The 20,456-nt window shown below is 34.4% G+C and overlaps 1 non-coding gene across 1 annotated transcript; it reads right to left on the reverse strand.

Moving 5' to 3' along the window:
* Positions 1-9,418: 9,418 nt before the first annotated feature.
* Positions 9,419-9,525, reverse strand: LOC121212789 (small nucleolar RNA R71). The gene has a single exon (XR_005908163.1). It is a non-coding gene; the product is annotated as a small nucleolar RNA R71 (small nucleolar RNA).
* Between the last annotated feature and the right edge of the window lie 10,931 nt (positions 9,526-20,456).

Below are 20,456 nucleotides of genomic sequence, written 5' to 3' on the forward strand. Positions count from 1 at the left end.
TCTTGTATTTATATTTTAATCCTAGTTTACTATTAGTCAACTTTGTTTTCTTTTACCTTTTAAAAAACATTGCTATAGTATTTTTGTGACAGCCCTAAATTGACCCTAGTCGGAAAGTGGTTTCGGGACTGCTAAACCGAGTCACCGAAGTATTTGAATATGATATTTATTGTCTAAAATATGTGAATATGAATGTGTGAAAGTTTTAAGCTTCGATTTAGTCGATTGCATGTGAATTTAGTTAATAGGACTTATGGATGACACTTTTAAAATGTGATAGGTTAATCTATAAGGATCTAATAGTGCATGTTATAAAAATGATGGGCTTGCATGTCAAATTTCCATTTATAATAAGTAGTGGCCGGCCATGGTATGGGTCATTGATGATAATATGAATTTTTCTATTAGCATTACTAGTTTACAAAATAAAATAATGTATTAAGAATAATAAAACATGTGGTGAATGGGAGGAGAAACAAAAGTTGTTTCACCTTTGCTCCTCATTGCCGTAACTAGAAGAGAAAGAGCTTGGAGAAAATTCGGCTATGGTGGTTCTCTAGGTTAAGGTATGTTCAATGTTGCTTTGGAGGTTCATACATCCTTTGGATGATTAGTCTAAATTCTAACTATTTTCATGCCGATTTGGGGTTGTATGGATTTTGTTGCATTATGCTGTCCAGTTTAGGGACCAATTAATTGAGTTATTACAGGATTAAAAAGAATGGATTTTTGTTGTGATGAGCTAATAAATTTTAGTACTATTAAGTGTGTTCTTGTGGGATATAATTTTTGCTGCCTTGTGCTGTCCAAAATAGGACATATTGAATGTGCTTGTGAGTGAGTTTTTCAAAGGAAACTTTGTAAATTCTTATGTTTAAATTCCAATGTTTGCATGCAGGTAAGTTATGGTTATAGGGGTTGATAAATTGAGTTTAATAGCTAAAATATTATGTTATTCTTACTAAGTTTCATTTGTTAGTAGTGATGTAACAATTTGACAATTAAATGCATAAATGACTGCTGGAAACTGCAGCTTGAAAACAAATTGTTCCAGCATGTAAATGCTGATTTGAATGTGCTATAATATGTGGAGGAATTGGTCTGCTGCATGTTTGAAATAAAAGAAAACAATAGTTGTTAAATATTAGTTTTTGTTGCTAATTGAATGGGTTTAATTCATTGTTCAAGGGGCTATAGATTGGTGTTAGTTAAGCTATTCGGACATGGTCTATGAGTGTTTGCAAATCCGGTTTTAGTGCATAGGTGCTAAATACTTGTATTGGAAATTTTGATGTATAAGTAGCAAATTGATTCAAATGAATTGGTTCTAAAATGTATATGAATGCCATATGATTGTGTTTGATTGGGAAGTAAATTGTTTGATTTAGCTCAAGAGCTTAGAGGATCAAAGTTGGATAAGGGAAAGGAAAAAGTAATCGAATAGCAGTTGAAGTCGTTCGACAACATCCGAGGTAAGTTTTCGAGTAATGGAACTTAGTTTATGATTTGATTAGGTCATGGCACATAAGCATAACAAATAAACGGTGATATAATGATTCTACTTGAATTATATATTGAGGTAATTAGTTTATACTTATGACGGGCAGCTGAATGCGTATAGAGATCATGTTATAAAGCAAATCAAAACCACGCTCTTTGTATGTGGCTATTGAGCCGAAAATGGTAATGGTTGATAAGTGCCTTGTGTATGAGTTCTAATAATGAAAACGAAATATAGATGTGTTATGATTTGTTGATATATGTGCATGATTATTCGGATGATATCCGGGCTAAGTCCCGAAGGCATTTATGCTAGTGACTATATCCGGGCTAAGTCCCGAAGGCATTTGTGCTAGCGACCATATCCGGGCTAAGTCCCGAAGGCATTTATGCTAGTGACTATATCCGGGCTAAGACCCGAAGGCATTTGTGCGAGTTGCTATATCCGGCTAAATCTCGAAGATACTTGGGTTTGGGAAGTGAGCGATCTTGCTGTAAAAATTTCAATTAATACGCTCATAAAATCCAAATGATAAGGTATGTTCGTATATGCAACGGAAAAGTCGATTCCTTTTAAATAGTATTCGCTCAATTGATCAACGAGCTTCCGGCCTCTAGCTAGGTTTGATTCCCTATGTATGAATATAATGGTTGAAGCATGAAGTAAGTATGATTCTGAGAACATGCATATATGCAATTATTCATTTAGTCATATGAACGCTATACTTTGGTCGTAAATAATTTCATTACTCAAACTTACTAAGCATTAAATGCTTACTCTGTTTCTTTAATTCTCGGTTTTATAGATTTTTTCGTCAGCTATCAGACTCGGGAGTGTCAAAGTCGAAGTCATCCACACTATCTAAGCCACTTTTTGGTACTCTTTTAGTTCAATTTTGAAAATGGCATGTATAGGGTTGACCCTTGTTGTTAATTAAGTACCCTTTGGTAATGTGTATTCGTATAGCCATGCGAAAATGGCTTATATATGTTTTGAGCATAGCATTATAATCATTTGGTATATTGTTTATTGAGTGGTATGGAAATGCTTGGTAACGATTAGCCATTGGAATGGTTAATCACTATCATTTTGGGTGCTATGTATGACAAATTCTAGTTGAGCCATGGAAAACCAAGAAATAGGTAAAGTTTACCTTAAAAATAGATGCTGACAGCAGCAGTGTTGTGGATTTGAAAAATCACTAAAAATAGTAGGAATGGAATTAAATAGTAAATAAATTATTTAATTTAACCTTGATGAATCTATTTTCATATGAAAGTAACTAAACGACCATATGAGCCGTATTTTATGAGATGTTTAAGTTTTCGTGAAACAGGGCCAGAGCGATTTATGGATCCCCTATTATGACTTTGGAAATTCACTATAAATTAACCAGAGATAATTAGAAGTCATGCTTTATATGTACAGCTTCCTTTTCGAGTCTAGTTTCATTAGAAACAAACGGCATAAGTATTGAATCCTTGTACAGGGAGATATCTAAGTCGTAATGCATGAAGGTCAGAGTAGTCGAACTCTGAAATAGGGGAGACTTTAACTAATAAACTGTACTAATTGGCCCAACCAAAAATTCTAGAAAAAAATTTTTAGATGGATATATGAGTCTAGTTTCAGGGAAAATTTAGGGAATCAGTTTTCGAGTTTTGGAACTCGAGATATGATTTTTAAAGTGACTGTGATGAAGTTAACCAGCTTGTCTAGAAATTTTAAAATGAACTGTGTAAATAAATGAATTAAGTCTGTTAACACCTCGTGTTCGACTCCAGAAACGGTCTCGGGTATGGGGCGTCGCAATTTTATTCATCTATCTTGCTACCATTTTTATTGCTCTTTAGTTTCTCAAAGTAAAAATCCAGCCTTTGATCTTTTTGTTGATTTTTATGTTAATGGCTTCCATGGTTATCTATTTGGTTCTCGTTAGCTTATATATGGTAATGGATAACTAAACCTTAGGAGGTTGTTTGATAGAGATGTGATTAAATTAATTTGTGTAGTCAGGGACTAAATTGTAAAATTGGACTAAATAGAATAGACTTAAAAACTTAGGATTGATGTCCCTAAGGGAAAATCAAGATAAGTGAGATCGAGAGGAGATCTTTTCAGGCACCAATTTGATGATTCTTGGGTTAGTCGGTGAGGTCGAGAGATAAACCATACTAATTTTTTTTAATTTGGCAAAGTCGATGTCGAGAGGTATAATGGAGTCACTTTAGTAGTTTAAGCAAGTTAGACCCTTAATTCGATGTTCAATGAACTAAATTGAAGTCAACCAACCATTGTTTGTTATTAATTTGATAGTTTTATAACTTTGCATGCTTTACGATTTGGTCATTTTGCTAATTAGCTAGTAATTTAGTTTAGTTCTTCTCAATTTCATAGCTTGTTGTACTATAGTATCTAGTGAGTAATTCTTTAGACTCTTTATTTGTACGTTTGTTGCTAGAATCCACTCAATCATTGACTCTCTTGGGTTCAATCCTTGGAATACTATAGTGTTTCAATGACACTACAAATATTACAATTGATCAATCACACTTGCAGACACCGCACTTAGTATTTGATTGATTATTGTTGTATTGTTGATTTCTCACCCCGTTGGCGAGGACAGGGAGAGGTGGTTAGTTAGGAATTGGATAAGTTCTCCTAGTATTTTTCTTTAGTCAAGACAATTAATTTGGTAAGATAACTCTATATAGAGTTTTGCTAGATTTTTATTAAGGAGTTACTTAAAGGCTTAGATGTAAACGACCTTAATTATTTTGGTTGGAAGCTTTTAGGAATCAAGCCAATATAAATGTTATTTTGCCTCCATTTGGGACACTGCAGCTAAGACTCATGTTATTAATGCCAAGAGAATTAAAGCTTTGATTGTTTCAAAAACATGAGGCATCCAAGCTTGAAAAGTAAGGTGATAGTTCTACTACCATTACCACTATTGTTTTTGTTTTTGTCGAGCCTTCATAAGTTTCTATTAAACCTAATCAATCCACTATCTTTCTTGAACTTATCTTTTCTGTAAATGTACTACCTAGTTCTTAGGTCATTTGTTTTCTTTTTAGTAATGTAAACTTTTTATCAAATTTGACTAAAGGAATATTGTGATTATAACGCCTCCAAAATTTCCAGTACAACATCTGGTATTTGTGTTTAGTAAATTTTGAGGAAACACGGAGATAGGTTAGATAAAGAGAATTCTTTAGAAATTATATTGATATTGGAGATTACTTTTAATGTATACAAATTTTTGAATGTGAAATACGAAAAATAAAGGACAAAATTGAAATTTTTTAAAAGTTGGAGGATATATATGTAAATTAACCAAATTAAGGATATGTGAGCTAAAACTGATTTTATGGAATGATAATGATTGGGAATATAAATTAATACAATTAAATTCACTTGTTTAATCAATTGGAAAATATTTAAAAGTATTAGGACCAAATTGCAATTTTTTTATTTTTACCGAGAAAAGGGTATAAGTGTTATTTTCATGACGCATGGACTTATATATTAAAGATTAAATTTGATTCATGGAGTTTGATTTTTATAATTACCTACTTATTGCAAAGAATGTGACACCTTACATCCAACCCCATTATCGGATCCGAATGTGATACGTCACATTACATTGTCGAAGCAACTCAGACTATCTCAAAGAAATTAAGAAACAAATTTAAACAATTAATCATGATATAATTCAAAAAAAATTCTACTACGAGCTTAATCATGCATTATAGATGTCTAACAACCTTATTGAACACACTTCGGGATTATTCGAGGTTAAATATGTTGTCAGGGCCTAAATCCAAACTGAACTATCATAATTCAAGTAAATATCTCGAGACATTGAGAGCCATGTCTCTAGTCATGCTTCCCTTGTTTCAGACCCCTGGCTTCAATGTTTGATGTCTAGAGACATGAGTTTTCATGTCTCGAAACGAGACATTGAGCCTTCTATCTCGATACATTACTCCTTTTTCTTGGTTATTTACATTCGATGTTTGTCTGTCTCAAGACCAATGGATACTTGTCTCGAGACTTAGGATGTGGTGTCTCGAAACCATTATCCATAAATACCTAGAATGACCATTTTATTCATAGTGTCTTAAGACAATACCCTCTTGTCTTGAGACCAAATGTCCAAAAATGCCAAAAGTAAAATTTTACTTCATGCAATAAGGTACCAAATCATTCCAATGAATAACCATTATGTCACCTAAATACAAAAAAAAAATCAATTTGGCATCTAAAAACACTCTCAAACAACTTAAAATCAAAGTATCTAATGTAACGTCACCTAGCCCAATTACATCAATTATCAACCAAGCATAATCATGCATATAAACATTAAAATTACATAGCTAAGTTCAACTTTAGGATACTCAAATGTCCAACATATACCAAAGCATATCAAAAGACCCAAAAAAGACATTTAACCATATGACTCAACCTAGTTACATGCCTTTAACTATTTATAAGCAAAAGAATGCAAACTTGGTCTGACCTGAGCCATTGAATCTTGGATGTTTCATGAGACCTTTAATCTAGCAAACCTTTTCTATACCTATGCACAAAAACAAACAAATTCGTATGCTTAGTATTGTGTACCCATTCGTGCTGACATAATATAAATTCAGTATGTAAAAGCATTAAGCTAATAAGCATGCTACTAATAAATCATATCAATTCTAATGTCTAGTGTTTCATCAACAACTTGATATCATATTCCACATCATTACTAATGATTTTATGATATCATTTCGTGTAGCCAATTCTCATTATAAAAAATCACCTCATATTGGTTTTAACATGGCTAATGTCCAACATAATTTTACTATCAAAATCAAAATGCCTTATCATTTTCAGAAATTGGAATAGCATTTGATAATTAGAATCAGAATAACATCTCATTACCAAAATCAGCATATCATATCATTATTTACTTTTATCCCCTATTAATTGGATGCAAACACAAGTACAGGTACGTGGATTAATCCCCTAATACTCCACAATAAGCACTAAAATACTGATCAGGCATAAATGCACTGATCCCCGTAACACTCCAAAATATGTAATGTGTCGTAGTGCCAGAATGAATTTCACCTTAGTCACAATGAAGTGCCAAAATGCTCCCACCAACAACATATACAAATCCCATGGCATGTCAACTATATTTTGAATATGTCTATTGTAACCTTCCAAACCTAGCCTAGACGTTACGACAGAATTCTGAAGGCCACATTAGCTATTGAAATGAAGTAGATCCATTCGGTTTAAAAATGACTATTTCGATCAATTTCCAAAAAGCTTAGCATGGTTGCCTTAGGTTTATTAAAAACATTAGATTGTTAGGCCTTTTATGATTTAAGTCCAATTTATTACAGTGTCGTGTCGTTTGAAAAAAACTCATATGTTTCCGTTAGTAAACCTTTAAAAACTGCGTTTCATCAATTTGCAGCAAAAAATGTGATGCCTTTAATTTTTGTAAGAAAATTTGTGTTTTAAGTTATATTAGGCTGATTATTCAATTAGCTCGATTTTATCCAAAATTCTATGCATACAAAACAGTAAGAGCCGAAGCTTGATGTGGTTAAACCGCCAATAAAAATATGCAATAAAACTGCCAATAATTTGCAGACAAGCTGTTAGTAAGTTACGATAAGTTACCGGTACTCCAACAATACTTTGGGGCGTAGATATACTGCTAAACAATAATACGGATAATCATCGGTACTCCACGAAACTCCTCTATCACCCGTCAATCCCAAACCCATGCAATGCAATATGACATACCAATAATATAACATATTGATAACATATTGATAAACCGTAATTTATACATGTTTTTAGCCCATGCTTAGCACATTTATGGATGGTTTCTCCTTAGATTTGGTGAATTCAATGCTCCAAATTCTTTAATTTCATGTTTTATACTTAGGTGAGCATAGGAGAGTAAAAAGAGTGAGAAACAGGCCGAAAACGGAGAAAATGGACCCACATGGGAAATCAACACGGCCTGGACTTCCTCACATGAGCGTGTCACATGGCCATTTCCCTTTGGCAGGATCGAAGTACGACTTACACGGGTAGACTACACACCCGTGCCTATTCAACAGCCTTAACCATGGGCTGGAGTAATCGCACACGGGCGTGTCACACGGTCGTGTCCCGACCTAGCCCAAGTATAACCCTATTCGGAAAAGGCCAATTTTGAGGGCTCTTAGGCATTCTAAAGCCTATTTAAACACCGAAGGAGGCACTTAGGAAGGGAGACACAGAGTAGGAAGCAAGGAATTACTCAAGGAAAGCTGATTGATCCATCTCAGAAGCCAGATTCATCATCAAGACTGAAGATCTCCCTTCAAGTTCCTTCAGGAGTTTTAGGTTTTCTTATGTTTTGTTATATTTATGCTTTCGATATGTTTTCTTCTATAATCATGAACTAAACCCCCTAAATACCTAAGGGGAATGAAACCTAAGACAGATCTTGTTATTATTATCTGAATTTTATGATAAATATTTAACTTGTTCTTAATTATGTGTTCTTAATTCTTATTTTAATATTCCAAGATATTGATTCGAGTTAATGCTCTTATTCAGAGGAGGAATAGACCATGGCTAAGAGTAAATTTGTCATAATTAAGCAGAGTTGATTGCAAGCCTAGAGATAGGGTGATAAGATTTTACCGGATTAGGGTGAAACCTACTAAGGGGATCTATAGATCGAGTTAATGCAACACTAGGTGTTAATTAGAAAGAGATTTCAATTAATCAACCTAGGGTTAGACATTATTAGTCTCGAGAGAGATAATATTATAACTTAGGGATTTCTACGGATCAAGTCAAATGAATAAATCGTCTGATTCAGAGTCAAATAACAAGTGAAGTTTAGGTGGATTTTTCCTTGGGTATTGTCTTAATCAATCGAGTTTTCCCAAAAGCTTTTCCCCAATTTCTCTCTATGCACTTTTAGTTTAGTTAATTAATTTAGATAAACAAATCCCTTAATTTTTAGGTTAGATAATAAAAATAAATTAATCACTAGTACCCTTGGTTCCTTTGGGTTCGACAATCCGGTCTTGCTAAAACTATACTACTGTTCGATAGGTGCACTTGCCTTCATCATGATAATAGTTAGTTTCAAGAACGATTAATTATAAATATTTAAACCTGTCGCGAATATCACGTACCAAGTTTTTGGTGCCGTTATCGGGAAACTAGGATATTAGGAACACTCGATTTTTATTACTTTATCCATTTTACTTTTATTGCAATTTAAATTTTCATTTTCTTTTCTAATTTTTCATTTATTTTCTTCTGACAGGATTTTCTAGTTTATGACCAAAAGAAACCCGTAAGGACCACTACTTTTTGACGGTGAGATCGACCGCACAGTTCGCAGAAATCGAAGAGAAATAAGGTGAAGCTTACGATACACAGAGGAAGAGCAAGAGGACGATACTTCTACCACAACCGAGGAGATGGCTGAAAACCAAGAAAATCTGCTACCTCCTACGATTGCTATTAATCAGAACCCTGCTCCGCGCACTATGTATGATTATGCTAAACTTTCTTTAATAGGAACTGAATCGAGCATAGTTAGACCTACTGTAGCTGCAAATACTTTTGAACTGAAACCGAACACAATTCAAATGATACAACAATTTGTTCAGTTTGATGGTTTGCAGGACGAAGATCCTAACGCTCACTTGGCAAACTTTTTGGAACTATGTGATACATTTAAAATCAATGGCATTTCTGATGACGCCATTTGCCTTCGGTTGTTTCCCTTTTCGTTGAGGAATAAGACTAAAGTCGTTACCACAAGGGTCAATCACTACTTGGGAACAAATGACTGAAAAGTTTTTATTAAAATATTTTTCGCCGGCTAAAATAGCCAAATTACATAATGATATCTCTTTTTTTGTGCAGATGGATTTAGAAACACTCAACGATACATGAGAGAGATACAAGGACCTTTTGAGAAGGTGCCCTCACCATTGGTTACCACTTTGGCTACAGGTTCAAACGTTTCATAATGGCCTGAATCCTTCGACTCGACAGATGATCGACGCAGCCGTTTGTGGAACCATCAATAATAAAACACCTGAAGATGCTTATGAATTTATAGAAGAGATGTCACTGAATAATTATTAGTGGCAAGTCATGAGGACAAAGCCAACAAAAGTAGTCGACGTTTATAACGTCGATTCGGTCACCATGCTCTCTCATCAGGTAGAACTCTTGAATAAGAAAATTGATGGTTTTCTTAGTTCTTCATAGGTTCACCCAGTAATGCAGTGCGAAGCAAGTGGAGGTGGATCAAGCAATTCAGAATACCCACCCTATGGCCACAACATTGAGAACAAGCAGTTAAATTACATGGGTAATAATCTTCGATCTCAAAATAATCCTTATAGTAATACCTACAATGCATGTTGGAGGAACCACCCAAATTTCTCATGGGGAGGCCAAGGGAATCTGAGACCACCACCTCCAGGCTTCCAACAACCACCCTACCAATAAGAGAAAAAGCCGAACCTTGAGGAGATGCTAACAAAATTCATCTCGGTATCAAAAACTCGTTTCCAGAATATCGAGACAGCCCTTAAGAATCAACAAGCGTCAATCTAAGGGCTCGAAACTCAAATAGGCCAACTCATCAAACTGATTTCTGAACGACCACAAGGTAGTTTGCCGAGTAACACGGAATCTAACCCAAGGGAACAACTCAATATGATTATCACTCATGACAAGGAAGGGTTAGTTGAGCATGCATCAGAACCAAGGCAAGGTATTGTGGTAAGTCAAGATAAAGGTGAGGTAGTCTACAGTGAGCAAAAAATAGTAAGGAGTACAAACCACAGGTGTCATACCCCCAATGCGACAAGGAAAGACCATACAGATGAACAATTCTGTAAATTCCTTAAACTATTAAAGAAATTACATATTAACTTACCGTTTATCAAAGCTCTCTCGCAGATGCCAAACGCAGTTAAATTTTTAAGGGAGCTTCTAGTAAACAAACGAAAGTTGGATGAGGCATCGCATGTGGAGTTGAATGCAGTTTGCTCAGCCATATTACAGAATAAGCTACCCAACAAATTGAAACATCCAGGGAGTTTTACGAATCCTTGTTTAATTGGTAGTTTAGATGTTCATAATGCATTGGCTGACTTAGGGGCAAGCATTAATGTTATGCCTTATAAAATGTTTAAATAGGTAGGTCTTGGGAAACCCAAACAAACTAGGATGAGCATTCAATTGGCTGATAAAACCATTAGATTTCCTAAGGGTATCATTGAAGATGTTTTTGTTAAGATAGATAAATTTATATACCCAGTAGACTTTGTTGTTCTAGACATGGAAGAAGATAGTAACGCACCTTTGATTTTCGGACGACCCTTTTTAGCTACAGCTAGAACCATTATTGATGTTGGCACAGGTGAACTCACACTTCGTGTGGGAGATGAAACAATCACCCTTCAAGCTCGTGATTCGAGTAACACATCAAAAATTGAAGATGGTTGTATAAATCATTCTACTAAAACTGACCATGTGGTGCACCCTACTTTGCAGGAAATAAGTTCGTAGAACCTACACGAGCCATGCTTAAGCAACATCAAAGGACCTATCTATGAAGAACGAAGGCTACAAATCGAGGAGCTAGATGAATGGTGGACACAGAAATCAAGAACACCCGATAAACCGAAACTGAACCAGGACGAGCTCACTGACTCACCAAATCAACTTAAGGTTGGAGACAAAGTACTACTAGATGCAGCAGACCCTCGCATTGCCACTTCTGAACCTAACGGAGTAATCCCTCTTACGGTACTCAATATTTTCCCATATGGTACAATCGAGATAATTCATCCCAAATTCGTCACTTTCAAGGTAAACAGTACTTGTCTTAAACCTTATTTTGATAAAATTGATAGCAGGGATGAGGAGTGTAAACTCCTCGCATCACCATGACCATGCACCAGAAAGGTAAATGGAGCTTAGACTATAAATAAGTGCTTCTCGGGAGGCAATCCAAGCACTAACAGTAATGATTTATTCGAATTCTAGTTTTTCACATCTAACCTACTAACTGAGTCTTGAAACACAGGGATTTCCCATCCACACAGCCAAGCACACGGGCGTGCCTTAGGCCGTGCTCACACTACAGGAGGAGACACGGTCGTGCGATACGACCGTGTGAAAATAGGGCAAAAGTTTTTCCCTAACACGGGATGCGATAAGTTTCCACGGCTGTGCGACATGGCCATGGGCGAAACTGCCAAAACAACTCGGGCGTGAGACTCGCTCATGCCTTGAAACCGTGGTTGAAACTGAGAATTTAACACGGGCGTGCGACATGCCCGTGTCATTCACCCGTGGTCGACACTGTCAAAAAGAACACGAGCGTGGGCTATCATACACGGGCGTAGGAGAAGCGAACGAAGCAAGACACGGCTGTGCGATACAGCTGTGTGCACCCACATGCCCAAGGAACACGAGCGTGGGCCGAATGTCAGACGCGCCCAAATTTAAAAACCACGAAATGCACAGGCTGAATTGAGAGCACACGGGCGTGTTCCACGGCCGTGTACCTCAATTTCTCTATAAACACCTATTATTTATTTTATTTTTATCTCTATATTTTGAAATTACTTCTTATTTCCTTTTAATTCTATTTTATCTTGAATTTTTACAATTTTTATTTTTGACTATTTCATTACGAGTAATTATGTTTCATTATATTTCTTAAAGAATTCCTGATTTTATCACAGTCATAAAGAGCTCCAAAGCTCATCATCAAATAGGAACTAAAAACTCCAAGGGCAAAGGACTTATGGACTAATGAACCTTTGCCACCACCGGAGTATCCTCCTCCACTCTCATCATTACCTTGGCCGATTATTCTCCATAACTCCAATTCAAAGAGTTCATTCATCATTCAAGAAGTTTCACTTCTCTCCCTATCTTATGATTATATATATATTTTTCAATATATCTATCTTTGTACATTAAGGGCAATGTACATCTTAAGTGTGGGGGTCTTTTATATCATCATTAGAAATCCCTGAATTTTGTCTTATTCTCACGTAAATAACTCATATCACTATTAGAATGAATTTTAATTAATTTATAATTTTTATTGATATGTCTTAAATTAAAACATAGCCATTTATGAATTGATTGTTTAAACTTTAAGACATTAGGAAATCAAGCATAATAAGTTGATTTTTGAAGAATTATAAACTTTTAGGTTGTTTCCCTAAGTTTAGGTATTATCGTGAGTTGAAATTCACAAGTTTAAACATCAAAAAGCCATAATTTTTGTGAGATCTTGATCCTTTAGAGCATATTTTATTTCTTTCATGCTTACTTTTATTATAAGTGCGTCAGTATTGATTTGTCATTCTAGAACTTGCTTGATTATGCATGTCAAAACCACACCATTTGATTTAATATGTCGAGATGATAAAGGCACTTAGGTTTAACCCACTCACTCCACAAAATCCTACCTTCATAATTGACCCTTAGTGAACCCCTTTGAGCCTAACAAACCATTAATTGATTTACCCTTAATATTAACCCATAACTCATTATTGTTGAAATCCCCTAATTTGATCCCTATTTTTTTTGAGGTTTGATTTGAACTAATTCCTTAGCAATGTTTTGCTCTTCTATGTATTTCACTTGTTCTTAAAAAAAAGATACTTCAACACATATTAGTAGTAATTCGTCGTTTTTAAGCTTGAGTGTTAATTCCATATTCTGAGAAGAAGCTCACTTGTATTCAACTGATGACTAGTCATTTTTCTAGCTAGGTAATTTTTCAATTCAATCTTGATTCTAACCTTTTCTTTCAGCTTGTGACTACACCCCCTAACCAAAATCACGTTACAACCCTGTAAAAGACCTTTTTGATTAATGTATCAGCTCAATAAATAGTGGTGGAGATTTAATTTTCATGCAAGCCTATGGCAATAGCTTTTCATATTGACTAATAAGTGCTTTAATTGATGTCCTTAAATACCTTGAGGGATTTGAGTGAAGCTTTAGTGAGGATGTTAAACTCTGTGATATTTTAATCAAAGGTAATCACTTAGATAATAGGAGACACCTATGTTTTCGTGATAAAATACTCAACTTGGAATGTTTGAAACTTTGATGTACTTTTAGTTGAATTTTCAATGTATGAATACTTATGGATTATTTTGACATATTATTGATAGGGATTATAAATTGAGAAGAATTTATTTTGATTGTGAGTTAAGGATTTTGCTTGAGGATAAGCAAACGCTTAAGTGTAGGGGTATTTGATAAATCGTAATTTATACATGTTTTTAGCCCATGCTTAGCACATTTATGGATGGTTTCTCCTTAGATTCGGTGAATTCGATGCTCATAATTCTTTAATTTCATGTTTTATACTTAGGTGCGCATAGGAGAGTAAAAAGAGCGAGAAACAGGCCGAAAATGGAAAAAATGGACCCACATGGGAAATTAACACGGCCTGGACTTCCTCACACGGGCATGTCACACGGCCGTTTCCCTTTGGCAGGATCGAAACAGGACTTGCACGGGCAGACTACATGCCCATGCCTATTCAACAGCCTTGACCACGGGCTGGACTAATCGCACACGGGCGTGTCACACGGTCGTGTCCCTACCTAGCCCAAGTATAACCCTATTCGGAAAAGGCCAATTTTGAGGGCTCTTAGGCATTCTAAAGCCTATTTAAACACCGAAGGAGGCACTTAGGAAGGGAGACGTAGAGTAGGAAGCAAGGAATTACTCAAGGAAAGCCGATTGATCCATCTCAGAAGCCGGATTCATCATCAAGACTGAAGATCTCCCTTCAAGTTCCTTCAGGAGTTTTGGGTTTTCATATGTTTTGTTATCTTTATGCTTTTGAGATGTTTTCTTCTATAATCATGAACTAAACCCCCTAAATACCTAAAGGGAATGAAACCTAAGACGAATCTTGTTATTATTATCTGAATTGTATGATAAATATTTGACTTGTTCTTAATTATGTGTTCTTAATTCTTGTTTTAATATTCCAGGATATTGATTCGAGTTAATGCTCTTATTCAGAGGAGGAATAGACCCTGTCTCAGAGTAAATTTTTCATAATTAATCGGAGTTGATTGCACGCCTAGAGATAGGGTGATAAGATTTTGCCGGATTAGGGTGAAACCTAGTAAGGGGATCCATAAATCGAGTTAATGCAACACTAGATGTTAATTAGAAAGAGATTCCAATTAACTAACCTAGGGTTAGACATTATTAGTCTCGAGAGAGATAATAATATAACTTAGGGATTTCTACGGATCAAGTCAAATGAATAAATCGTCTGATTCAGAGTCAAATAACAAGTGAAGTTTAGATGGATTTTTCTTGGGTATTGTCTTAATCAATCGAGTTTTCCCAAAAGATTTTCCCTAATTTCTCTCTGTGTACTTTTAGTTTAGTTAATTAATTTAGATAAACAAATCCCTTAATTTTTAGGTTAGATAATAAAAAGAAAGTAATTACTAGTGCTCTTGGTTCCTTTGGGTTCGACAATTCGGTTTTGCTAAAACTATACTATTGTTCGATAGGTACACTTGCCTTCATCATGATAATAGTTAGTTTCAAGAACAATTAATTATAAATATTTAAAACCTGTCGCAAATATCACGTACCACATATTAATTTGCATGTTATTTTGTGTTTGATACAGTTTTTTTCTGAATTGATTCTTGCTAAATTAGTACTTTTATGTTTTAATCTCGTCAGGGATGCAATTGGAACGCTAAGAGACAAAAACGAGCAGAAAAGGACCAAATTGAAAAACAATCAATAAAAATGAGGTCGAATCAAAAATGTGGAGAAAAGCTAAGGATCATCAAAATTTTTGGACTTTGTAAAAGCCAAAAAAATAGGAAAAAAATCTTATTTTATTTTTATTTTATTTTTATTTTATTTTATTTTGATTTTATTTTAAATTAGTTAAGGCCAAAAATAGCAAACTCTATGTATATAAATAGGGCTTTAATGTCCTTTGAAAAGGCATCAATGAATTCTACTTTTCTACTCCAAATTGGAATAGAATTATTTTCCCTTTTTTTTCAATTTGCCGTTAAAATTTTGTTGCATTGTTTTCAATACTTGTTTCTTTTATAAAATTGGGCTAATTGCCTTTCAAGTCTTTTTATTCCCCAATTTCCTCCGTTTTTCATCAACCTATCTTTCAAACCATACAAAGCATGAATAATTTCATGCTTCACTAAATTCCATATTAGCTTTAGGCCGGTGTTTCTTTCTGGCCGGGAATCGTGAGATACGAATTTCTGATAAAATTTTTCCAATCGGTATTCCTTTTTTTCCTAAGTATCGGGATTGACAACTCATCCCTTAAGGTTAACTCGATTACAAGTCAAAAAGTGCACTTTGGGTTGGAGTCGTGTTAGTTGACAGTTGGAGAAATGAGTCAGTCGTGCTGTATTCAAATCTCTGAGAACAATTCAAGGAAGAAGTGATTGGGTTTAAACGACCCACGTGGTTGAGGTCGTTAATTGGAGTTGGGTTCTTCAGAATGCAAGGCTGCCAGAATCTTGAATCAAGAACACATGTATCTCGGTTAGATAATCAGTAAGAGTTGGTCTGCAGGTCGTACCAGAACCAGCTACTAGAGGAGGAATTTTTAGTTAGGACATTCTTAACTGCTATAACCAGCTAATCGTTTAGAGGAGAAGATTAATTTTTGAGGATCGATTCTTGATACGAAATTTACCTAGTCTAAGGCTAAAGCTTATTTTATCTGTTTACAAAAGTCTGAATTTATTCCCAGATTACATTTATTTTCAATAATTAACCAATCGTTATTTAAGCTGATTAGATTATTTACTTTCTTAAACATTTTCAAACCCCCCGATTTACTTGTTTATTTTCGTTGCAGGTACGTTTGGAGTCGTGGGCACGACCCTTGACGCGACGAATATTCTGTTCATAAGTGAACACGGAAGTTGATTACGACATCCAATCCCTATGGACCCGACCCTACTACCACTCTTTACGTTATTTGGAGTTATTTTAGTAGGAATTATTTTTGGTGGTTTCGACGCCCATTACATATCATGTTAATCAGTACAATACCAATAACATTGGCATGTTTAACACGCTCCTAGTTTAGCAATTTCAGTGGCAAGCTTATATATGCATCCAATAAGAATTAATACATCACACAACCTAGTAAACATATATCAGAAATTACAATTGACACTTACACATTTAGTTAATCACCATAAAGACCCTTACAGATTTGACCATCATCTATTTGCACTTACCATGGCTGACAATCACTTACCTAACTCAAGGGCATTCGGCCATGCTCAAATCAACACGAAAAATTTGACAACATGCATATTTCATTATTTCAATAATCATCAAACACTCAAGGTAAGACTCTTACCTAATTAATCATGAAACCAAAATACTAACTAATGCTATCCTACAACCCCAACATTTAGGTCCAAATCCTAATCAAATCTATATGTGACACATACAAAACACAATTAAACCAACCTTCAATTACCCATTCAAGGTTTTTCCAAAACAAGAAGTAAACCAGAATTTCATACATAAGTTCTTCTACCAATCAAACAAAAGATGCAAACAACATCAAACTTCACTGGAGATTTGAGGAGTTCAGATCTGGACCTTTGACAAAGAAAAATTCACAAAATTAGTACACTATATATTTGATCATAGTCATTGAAATATTTGGCCATCACAGTAAAAAAGAAAAGAATAAAAAAATCGAGTCAGATCTAGACCACTTTCACTTCCTGATTTCTAGATTTGAAATAACGAATCAACAGAAAATGGATGAACACTTTAGTTGGCTAAGACAGGAGGCTGATTTTGGTAGCAAAAATAAAAGAAAAGTGGGCAAAAAAGGTGTGAAAATGGCAGAAAAATCAGCAGCAAAAAATCAACCAAAGAGATAGGAGAAGAGATTAGCAGAAAATAGAAAAACAAGAAGAGACAATGAACAATGGGGTGACAAAATAGCAAAATTTAGGATTTTAGGGGCGACATAAAGAAGAAGAAAAGAAATGAAAATGATGGAAGAGGATAAGAACAATAGGGCAGTGCAAAAAAGGAAGGAAAAGAAAGAAAATTGAGAAAAAAGGAGAAACAGTAGAAGGGGACGATAAGGAGGGAAACAAAATTAAAAAAACTAACAAAGGAGAAAAATAACATTTATACCTAGGGTTGCTAGGTAGGGACGATACACTAGGATTTTTGGGAAAAATAAAGTAAATAAAATCTATAGTGAGATGGGAATCAAACTCGGGTCTCAAGAATAACCCACTAAGTCTTAACCATCTAGCCAATAACTCAATCTTGTTTAAACTCTTACAACATTTACTTTTAAAACAGGACGTGACACTTACTAGGCTTTGAAGCAAAATTGTACAAAATAAAATTGATGTGAGGGAATATATTTGAACTTGGGTTTCACGAGCAAATTCACTATCACTTAACCATTAGACTAGTAACTTATTTAATTATCAAACGCACATAGATAACCTTAAAAATCAAGGCATGGCCACTCTCGATTCACAAACTCGATTCTACTAACCCGATTTTTGAGATGTGACATCTAACACCATTTAATAGGGCACTTTGCAATGTTCATAGTTTCTAATATTGTATACCGACCATACATATATCATTTTCTCAATATCATTTATAACATTTAATCAACATGAACACATAATTTCACCTACTTCTCATCAAAATACGATAGTAGTTAAGCTTATCTCAATAGCTTTATAATTCATATTTCACCTTATATATACTTCAATTACTATCATCATGATCTTATAGTTCATGTTGACCCTTATACCAATTTTACTAGCGTATAAAGACAATTGTTATTTCAAAAATTATTATCTAATTTATTAACTTATCTTGACATCAATATAATTCATATTATAGTTTTATATCAAATCATATAACCATGCATTGCAATTTAGCTTTCAATCTCCATTACATAAACTTACCTTGTTCATTAATCAAGCTTAAAGGTCACGACTTGATATTTACACTACCATTTGTATTACAATCACAACATGAAACAAACATACTTTGAAATTTATAGCCATCATTAATTTAAAATATATAATCACCAATTAAAAACAAGGAATAAGACATTTCAAGTTAAGACAAATTGGTTTCGCTATCTAACATTCGGTATCGCCTTCAACCCTTGACAATACGATTTTTCTTCCTCTTCATTCAATAATTCGACTATAAAGATGATATTAGTTTACATTTGGGAAAGGTATAACCAACAAACAGCATAATTTTACACTTTTATAATTAAATATTTTCTAACCTTAATGTCTGAAATGCTTATATCTCGTTATTTACTCGACTGAATCAAAACCTGACTTTGTAGAGTTTTGTCTAGTATTTTTTAGCTTTTCTTATCCCAATTAAACTCTGTTTTTAGTTTCTCACTTAAACTTTGATTAGTGTAGGTTATTTTAATATTATTTGACTTACAAATTTAGTCTATAAATAGACCATTTTTTCTACCCTAGAAAAATAACCCATTTCACATTTAGGTATTAACTTTTCCAAGCTTTCTGAGAATTTTGTGTTTACGTTTTGAGGGTTCTTATTTTGAGTTTCGAGGTTTAGATTTATCTTTATCTGATTACTCTTCGTTTATGTCATTTTAATGAAATTATCTTTGCCCGTGATTTTTTATCCTCTTCAAAGGGGTTTTTTCACGTTAAATATTTGTGTTAATATAATGTTTTGGTTTGGGTGATATAATATTTTTAGTTTGGATGAGGTCCTCAAATGTTAATATGATAAAGTAAATGTATATGTGAAAAGGATATATTGAATGCCAATTATGGCTTAGAAATGTAAAACGATCCCGTTTGAGCCATGTGAATTCTTAGGATACAAATGACATGTCATTAGGGATTATACGATTTCGAGTGTTGTCTTAAATGTCTTACCGATGGTTTAAGTCCTACACTTGTTGCAAATTTAAAGCCTAAATGTATATGTTTGCTAGGTTTATAATGAATTTTAGGTAATTAATATTAAATGACATTATTGATCTGTATTAATGTTAATTGTTCTATTTTGTATGGTAATGTTTCGTAACCCTAATCTGACAACGGATACAAGTTAAAGGTGTTACATTTAGTGGTATCAGAGCTACGATTTAGTTGATTCTCGAATTGAACATAGCTAGTAAGGAGTACAGAATACATGACATTATATAACATGTGATAATGTGATATCTCCTGACTTAAACTGAATTATGTTTTATATATATAGATAAAAGATGTCATCCAACCGAGCTGATTCCGATGAAGTTTAAAGTAATGCTCAAGCCTTCGTTCAAGGAGCAGCTAATAGTGGCCCCGTAGCTGAGGCTCGGGGCAAAAGAAGCCTTCTTCCATATGATGTCTAAGTGGTTTTCTGAATTTGTTACAATGAACCCTATGGCTCAACGACCTCTACCCCCATCCATACCCCAATATGTTCCATCTATCTTCAAGGTTTAGAACAGATACGAGTGAGTAGACCTCTTGTAGAAAAATGCACAAGTATGGGGCCGAAGGTGATCTAGAAAAAGTTGAGTTTTGGTTAGAGAATATTATCAGAGTTTTTGATGAATTGTCTTTCTCTCCTACTGATAATTTTGAAATGTGCAATATCATTGCTAAAAAATTCAACATATCATTAGTAGAATACTTTAATAACGGTCGTACCAAAAGATCGTGTGAATTGAGATTTCTTTCAAACCAAATTTAAAAAGAAATACATCAGTCAGAGGTATCTTAAAAAAAGAGGAAAGAGTTTTTAGGGTTGAAGAAAGGTCATCGATCGGTAGCAGAATATGAAAGAGAATTTGTGC

This window comes from Gossypium hirsutum, chromosome A13 (genome assembly GCF_007990345.1).
Source record: "Gossypium hirsutum isolate 1008001.06 chromosome A13, Gossypium_hirsutum_v2.1, whole genome shotgun sequence".
NCBI classification, from domain to species: domain Eukaryota; kingdom Viridiplantae; phylum Streptophyta; class Magnoliopsida; order Malvales; family Malvaceae; genus Gossypium; species Gossypium hirsutum.